We start from the raw sequence: 9155 nt of genomic DNA on the forward strand, positions 1-9155 counted from the left end.
TATTGATGCAGAACTGCCATTACCATGGGGAATAGCCCTTGCTGTTATCATTGTGGTGTGCTTGCTCTGGAGGACTAAGCAGGGGAAGGCAGACTGAAAATGATACATCAACGCTGTTGTGGGACTCTAGCCACAAAACCTGAAAGATAGGTGTTGTCCCTTCCTGAAGACTTCTAACTAATTATCACAAAACACTTTCCAAAAGCTTCCTCTCCTCACAGCTACATGTCAGGCCTCTCCAAGCTGACTTATGGAAGAACAATAGAAGCCAGAGTCAGAGCCTGGGTGCTAGGCATGCTTGTCTGCATTGAACAGACAGGATACAGTTCCAAAACACAGACACTCACTCCAACTAACTCAGGCGAAAGAGGAATAATTGTAGGTATATCACATTCTAGTCTGACTAATTTATGATTTCTAGAGATTGTATTAAATAATGTGATAGTATCAAAGCAAGAAGGCCAGCGGTGAGTAGTACATCCTAGTGCATCCTTAGTGCACACACACTAAGAATCGGATTGGAGAAGCCATGATGCAGCCCAGTTTGCCCATCTTTCCACCTGTCAGCCTTCCTGAAGCTACATAGCTGGTACATCTGCTAATTATCTTTGGGTGTCTTCTGTACTTCAGTTGCACATAACTTCCTAGTTCAAAGAGCAGCAGCTATGGTCTAGCATGTTGCTGTCCCCCACTCATGCTTCCTTAGGACAATCCAATTTGCTGTTTGAATCAGGGTATATCCTAGCTCCCCACAACTGAGACTGGGTAGGTGGCACCAACCAACTCTAAGTAGCCAATGAGACTAACCTCATGGTGGGTCTAAATAAACGAGTCTCTTTCTTCAACATCCCACAGGCCATGAGGAGAGCACCTTCTGTTTCTCTGAAAGCTTTAAGGTCCATGTCTACTGCATTCCAAAGGTGGTGGTATGGTAGGAACTTGCCTACAGTAGAGGTCTGGCCATCTTAAACATCTCCCTTCTCTATGGCTCAGTCTCTCTTTTCAGTAGAATGGAGGGTTTGGGCCCAGAACAAGGTTCTTAAATCTTTTAAATGGTACAGTTCTTCTTTTAAGTATAATTCTACATGAACCCCAATAGTTTGAGATGAAAACAAACAGACTCTTGGTGCTGTTAGGTGGGAGGCTTATCTCTTCCATGTGTGACTCCCTTTTCATCAGGACCTCACAGCAAGCACAAAATAACACATAAAGCTACCAGGAGCAGAACACTGGGGCTTCCTGGGAAGTAGGAACTGGAGTATCTCTTCCAAAGATTCAACAGAATTCCACCCAACTAGAGCCAAACTTGGGCATACAAATACCTGCTGTCTGTGTGCCTGTTGGTATCTATCATCTGTCTAGCCCTCCATCTCATCTACTTATCAACTTATTTATCCACCTATGTGTCATAAAGCTAGCTAGGTAACTAGTTGTACTGCTTTTTATGCCTCCTACAAATGAGCATGCTATTTGAGCAATAGTCTCCGATTAGTCCCTCCTCTTCGTTCGTATATACATCTTGTCAACACCAAATTTAGCAGTACCAAATATCTGCTTAATCTCAGGCCTGGGTTCTAGTTAAGATAATACATGAGACACAATTCTTTCCCTCAGCTTTGTTCTGACAGAACATTTTTAAGAATACCACACTCAAATACATGTCTGTCCTCCCTTGGTTGCCAGTCCTGTGCACCTCAATGCTTCAGTCTGTCCTAACATACAAAGTCTAATAGATATGTATGCTAAGGTTGTTATGGTCATGCCCAAGGCCCTATATTTACATGCAGAAAGTCTCATTTAAGCCCTCCAGATCAGTCACTTACATATTTATTACTAGCACGAATAACTTTATAATGATCAATATTTTTATGCATTATGGGCATCCTACCTTCACACTAAATACCAAAAGTAGGTATAATTATTCTGTCCAATTTAAAGATGAGTTAACCATCTTTGTGTGTGTGGGGGTATGTAGATTTAAAATATTGAGGTCAGGCCTGATGCCCAGGTAGACAGACTTTGAAGCACATGCTCTTAAACTCTATGTTCTGCCTCCATTAATCAGTACACACGCAATAGCACAGGTTCATGTGATATATCTATATATTCCATCATAGATGTATGTGCCAATAGAAAATGTGTGCATGTATATGTTCACTGACACATGTGAACAGATATATGAATTAACAAACAGAAGCATACGGGTGTTGATATTCAAGGCTAGCATACATATTATCATAGGCATTGCTCTGTGTACAAATACATACACAGACATATACCATACAGAGACTCTCACAGCTGATCCTCATGCATGAATGTATACTTATACATACACACATACTCACACGCACGCACACACGCACACACACTATTCAAACTTGTGAGCTCGGCCAACTCCAGCCACACGTCCTTTCCCGTGAGCTTTCTTCTTTCTCCTTGACTCCAAATGCTGCCCAGTGAGACACTGAATAAGAAAATGTCTAATCCAGGATGTCAGAGTTGCTACTATGTTTTGAGTTAATGTGCTTTATTTCTAGCATCTGGGAGCTCTGTAGTAGAAGGATGACAGGGATAGCCAAAGAAAAAAAAAAAAAAAAAAAAAAAAAAAAAAAAAAAAAAAAAGAAGACAGTCCCAATGGAGCCTCTATAGCTGGTGGATGATACCAGGGCACAGGACACAGAGCACAGGGCACCAGGCACAGGGCACAGACAAGGGAACAGGGTACTGGGCACAGGGTACAGGGCACCAGGCATAGAACACTGGGCATAAGACACTGGGCACCAGGCACATGGCACAGACAAGGGCACAGGGTACTGGGCACAGGGTACAAGGCGCCAGGCACAGGGCACCAGGCACAGAGCACCAGGCACCGGGCTCAGAGCTCAGGGCACCAGGCACTGGGCACAGGGCACAGGGCACAGGGAAGTCTGGGGGTTCAGAATTTCCTTAGCAAAACAGGGCATACAGATTTCAGGCAGCCAAAACTAAGTGAAAGTGAGGCGAACTTGTTCATATTGGGGAGGAAGAACGTTCTCTGTGTCCGTGAGCCTAGTCCTTTCATTCTGTAGACGGGAACTAAGGCTCAGAAGAGAAGTAGTGTGTCTGTTCTTATCCCTTATAATATGTGCCTGACAAGGGGGACAGAAAAGAAGCCTGGGCAGACATACAGTTGGTGTCCTGGAGAAGATGTGGAATCGGGGCCGCCAAGCATCAGTTGCACCCAGTCCATCCCATTTTGTAGTCCCCCTTATTCTCCCCTCGCCCCAGCTGCTTCCTCCCGTGAAGGAAGCCTTTAGTTTTCTCTTCTCACCGCCTCAAACTCATCTTCTAAGACTCTCTGATATCCACTCACTTCTCTGGAGCTGCTGCCTTCCCTTCCCTGGGACACTAATGGCTTCCCGATTGGTCTTTCTCCAGGTTCACTCCTTCCCATGCATTCTCTACGCTTCATAAGCACTTAAAACAAATTTATTCATTTTCATCTCTCCACCATCTATGGCACGAGTGGGAAGAATTTTACCTACTTGAAACAAAAGTCTGCCAGTCGCTGAGCCGCTGCTGGACTCTCCTGACTTTCCTCTTATGCTCACCCGCCTCATAAACCACATTCTAGCGACAGGCGTTTTCCAGAGCTATCCTGTCTCAGTTTATCTTCCTTTGCTCAGGATGCTCTTACTCCCTTCCCCATGCTGGAAGTGCCAACTTCATGATTTGACTTTGGGTCCTTTGTCCTGTTGTGTGACTTAGAGCTGGCACCTTGCTGCCTCCCTGATCACACTTATCACCTGGCCCACACACTCTACCCTCCACCCCAGGATACCAGTTTCTGGAGGGCAGGGATTTTACAAATTCAAACACGTTTGGCCGAACAAATGAAGAGGCGGGCTGCCTTCTTCCCTTCTTCCTGGACCTCCTAAACAATTGTGCTGTCCTCTTCTGTAAGGGGGACAAACAGCGAAATAGCTGAATTGTAGAAGTAAAGGAGACCTGCTCAATTAGATAATTATTGCAAAGAGTCAATTCAGAATGTTGGTCTCTCCCAAAGGTGTTCATTTCCCTTCTGCCTTATAGAAGGTGAACGTCTTTTCTGTTTATCTCCTATCCTCTGAGGCTTTGGGAGAGAATTGGTGGACTGAGGGTGTTCTTAAAAAAACATTTTACATATTCTTTAACAACTCCCTACATGTATATAACACATTCTGGCCCTACTTACTTCCATCCTTTTTCAGCCTCCTCCCGCCTGCTCTCCCCCCCCCTTCCCCTTATCAGGTTCCCACTCTACCTTCACACCTTCTGTTTCTGTTTTGTGGCCCCCTGGGTTTAACCAGGGCCTGGGTGGGAAGCTGCCCACTAGAGCACAACTCGCCAGTAGCTACATCTCTGACAACAGTGACTTCCTGTCCCCCAGTAACTCTCAATCCACCCATCCACATTATCTCCCCCGGGCAAGCCTCATGAAGCCTTCTCATCGGGAACCAAATCAAGGAAGGCTGGGTGAATAAGGAGGAAGGCTGTGATCCTTTTTATCATTGAATTGTAGAGTGCGTGAGGTTCGGATCAAAATAATAGTTATTGGTAGAGGGCCAGTCAAGAGAAACACAAGGGCGGTTATTATTTACTTGCAAAATGGGGAGGGAAATAAACTTCAGAATTTAATGCTTGCAGTAGACAGCCTGCGATCAAATCTTGGGAAGTGTCTAGTGACGCTTTTAGGTGCACAGTATCAGAAAAGACATGTGGGGCTTGGGACATAGTTCATCAGGAGAGAACTTGTCTAGAATGCGTGAAGTCATATATTCAATTAAAATATAAAAATATTTGTTGGGGAGCAGGTGACATATCAGATTCTTGGAGATCCTATCTAGGAGCAAAATTAGTTTTGTTTTCATAAAATGCCTTGTCAATTGACTGTGTTGGCGAGGATAGGTGGACCTGTTTGAATATGTTCTATCCCAGTTTCTAAATTGGCTCTAGGTTTCTTGAGAAGAAAGAAGGGATGGAGCCCTGTCCTCTGTCTCCAGGCTACCCATGCAAATGCTCCCTTCCTTCCATGGGAACAGGAACAAGCTGCAATTTGGAGGTTGCCAGAGACAAAGGACACAGACTGTGGTGTGGTTTTGCAATGTATCAGAGGAGGACAACGGCAGCCTCACCACCGTCAACCATCGTGCCTCACCACTGTCAATCATCGCGCCGACTGTAACTCTCGTGAGAATGGCTGGAAGCAGCTTCTCACCGCTCATTATTTACTCTCTTACTCCCTACGTGTGGCCTAAAGGCCGTTCTTGAAAATCGGGTTTTCTAGGTCAGGGAGGACTCAAAGTCAGCACGCCACAGAGTGCTTTCTTCACGCCTGTGTTTGTTGCTGCACTCTACACACTAGTCACGCTGTAGAGAATGAACCTATGTGTCCCTCAGCAGCTGACTCGCCGAAGGCTATGTGGTATGTGTATACACAAGGGAGCTTCACTGAATCATAAAGATGAAGTTGTGTTGTTTTCATGAAAATGGATGGCACTGGAGACCACCATGTAAGCAAAATTAGCCAGGACCAGAAAGACAAATATCACATATCTTCTATCTCATGTGGACCCGTAAATTGTTTCTATATGTGATGGAAAAATGGAAGTGAAATTTGGTGGAAAGAGACATGGGGTTAGCAAGAGGGGAGTTCAAGTGAAGAAGCCTTTATGAGCCCATCTTTATGTTCATTGAATATCCTTTATGTGACCATCATTACATACATTGTGGTTTCGTTTCTGTTGCTGTGATAAAGTACCCCAACAAAAGCATCTTTAAGAAAGTATCTATTTGGCTGCAGCGCCAGGTCACTGTCCATCATTATGAGGAAGTCAAGGCAGGAGCTTGAAGCTACTGATCACATCATATTTGTAGTTAAGCACAGAAAGAAATGAATAGATGCACACTTGTTAGTGCTCAGTTCACTCGCTACCTGTCTTTACACTAAACACAGTCCAGGACCCCCTGCATAGGGACTAGTGGTACCAAAGCAGACGAACTTTTCCCAGACCAACTAGTATAGTTAAGACAACCCTGACCCTGCAGACGCAACCACAGGTCAACCTGATCCAGACAATCCTTCATCACAACTCTCTTCCCATTTCATTCCAGGTTTTGTTGGCGACCAATACTACATCATACTTGCCCATTAAACTCCCTCTTCCCCCAAACTGGGTTACAGTCAGAAAGCTACATATTTACATTAAACCTAGTTAGAGAGGACAAAAGATGGGCTAATTGCTGAGTCAGAAAGGCTCGTCTAGCGGTGCTTGTGGTCCTTCACTTCCCGGAGTGGGTACCGCTTACCTTATATAAGACATGGTGTTATAGGACAAAGGAAGTTTGCTCTGGGTGTGATGGGGCAAAGCCTACACTCCATACCGATGCCCTGCTCAGAATGATTTTCCTCTTAATAAGTCATTGCTGTGTCCTCCCTCCCACAAGAGACTTTTAGTCTTCTCATTACTAGATGGATGCTTCTTAGAAAAGCATGGCATTCAGTTGTTATATTTGAATTTTAAAAATTGCATTTGCCATCATTTAATACATGCAATATAGTTTGTGAATGCTTAGTATGTAAAAAAAACCCTGTAAAACATTATATATTGTTTGATCGAGTCTTTAACTGACTCCTCACAATAATCTTTTGACATGGCTCTACTATTCCATTTCATACAAGAAGAAACTCAGTGACAGAGAAGCTTAACAGATATCCTCAATGTTAATTAAATATCACACACCTGCCGCTTATTTGGTGCCTCTATGTGGAATAGTGCATCAAAGGTCACACTTTGCATCTGAGACACAGGTTCAAGAGCATTGTGTCACTTGCCCAAAGCAGCATAGTTCATAGGAGACCAACTATAAAGACATAACTTTGCTGATCTTCCTTGACACATCAGCTCCCTGTGTGACTCCTGATGGTCTATGACAGCAAAACCCTGACTCGGAATTTTGCCAAGTTGTCTGTGTACATACACGTGTGCAGATGCATGTTTATATGCACGTACATGCATGCCCATGTGCCTGTGAATATGGGTGGTGACAGTTACCAGTTCTGGCAAGGCTGAAGAATATTAAAGCCACTCTTTCTGCAATATTGTTAAGTTCAGAGCAGGCTTTGGACCTCATAGACCCAGAACATCACTGATGATCTAATCCAACTTTCTCTCTGTCCCCAAGAAGACCGACACCCTGAGAGCTAGCCCAACCTCCTCTCTGCCCCCACCCCAGGAGACCGACACCATGAGAGCTAGCCCAACCTTCTCTCTGTTCCCCCACCAAGAAGACTGACACCCTGAGAGCTAGCTCAACCTCCCCTCTGTCCCTAAGGAGACAGACACCCTGAGAACTAACCCAAGCTTCTCTCTGTTCCCAAGGAGACTGACACCCTGAGAACTAGCCCAACCTTCTCTCTGTCCCCAAGGAGACTGACACCCTGAGAGCGATGGAACTGGAACCAAACGACTCACCCTCAGTATGAGTTCCACTAATGTGAAAATCCAAACACACCACTTGCCCTTCCTGGAGTCACTGTAAATGAAGATGCTCGGCGATCTGACTCTGCCCTTGGCAAGCTGTGCATTTCAAACCTTCCTTCCCCAGCTCATCTTTCTTTAACCTGGTCCAGCACTGCCCCAAGACAAAGTCCCTCTTATAACCTTGGCCTCAGAACCCTCCAGTTAGATCAGAACCTGAAAGAACACCTCTCTAATCTTGAAAAGCCCAGGTAGAAAGAAAGTTCAATGTCATAGAGGAACAGAAAGAGGACTTGACCTTCTTTGATTCTTTCAGACCCTAACTGAGGAACCCAGTGAGGCAACCCGTTGGTGAGGGGTTCCTAGGTACTCAGCAGAACTGGTTTGCCCTGTCGCGCTCTCCTGTCTATCTGAAGCCCATGAAGGAGAGGATAGCACTTAGAATTTCATTTTCAAAACAGCCATGTCTGTGTTATTCCTGCTGGCGGGGAAGCAGGCATGACTATTACGAACAAAGCCAGGTCAGTCTACAGCCACAGAATACCTTTGCTAGAGTCTATTGGCACACATACACAGCTCATGCCCATGTCTCTCTGTGGGGTGAGCACGCTTGTCCTGAAATAAGCCAGATACAGAGATCCACGTTTGTAACCCTAGCCCGGTGGCACAGAAAGATCTCGAATTCAAAGCCAGTCTGGGCTTCAAAGCAAAGGCCTGTCTCACAGGAAGTAAAACAGAACAGTAGATGCTCCCCAGGAGCCATCCTTTACCCCTCTCATCCTTACACCCCCCACCCCCACCCCAGGCTAACCATTTTCTTCTTCTATAGCTTCGCCTATTCTTTGAAATTTCTACAAAAGGATTCATACAATAGGGGTCTCTGAGCCAGTTTTTAATGGTCAAAGTTACCTTTGTATGTTTTGTATTGTTTGTTATGTTTAATTACACTTTGATCGTTCTGATTGCTGACATCTTTTTATTGGAAGAATACAGCTCGCTTTGCTAATGTTCATTGATCTGTTCTATTGTTGATGGAAATGTATATTGTTTCCAGCTTTCAAGCGATACGGACTTCTCAGACTCATTTACGCTGCGGTGTGTATATTCAGCTTTAAATCTGCTGTCCAGTCATTCCCCAAAATGTTTCCTTAGGCAAGATGACCTGAACATTCCAAGACTCATTAGCACCGGTAATAACTACAGACTCCATGCCCTTCATTTCTTTGGGTCCTCACACAAACACGTCTTCATTCCACAGCCTCATGTGGACACAGCCCCTCTCAAGCAGACCCTGGGATCTTTATATATCACTTTATAGAGACTGTAGTTAGTCTGGGAGTTCTTTATTCCTAAACAAATGTTGGCTTACACTGCTTTGATACAATGGTCCTAAGTCTATTTCCTTAAACTCCTGTGATTCCAGGAAGTCGTTTGTCCCAACTCTGATCTGGGATTCTAAACCCACAGGAAGGGAGCATCTGACAAGCTGATTTCCCACTGGCCCCCAGAAGAGAACTTCCGAAGTCTGTTTGCTCCGGCTCTCTGCTGAATGGCCGGTAGAGGGCACTGTGAGAACACACCCACAGGAGGAGCAAAGCCGCGGTACCAGTTCTTACAACAGCTACTGCCAGGAGGGATTTGCAAAATCTATCTAG

Source organism: Myodes glareolus, chromosome 7 (assembly GCF_982192425.1).
Source record: "Myodes glareolus chromosome 7, mMyoGla1.1, whole genome shotgun sequence".
NCBI lineage: Eukaryota > Metazoa > Chordata > Mammalia > Rodentia > Cricetidae > Myodes > Myodes glareolus.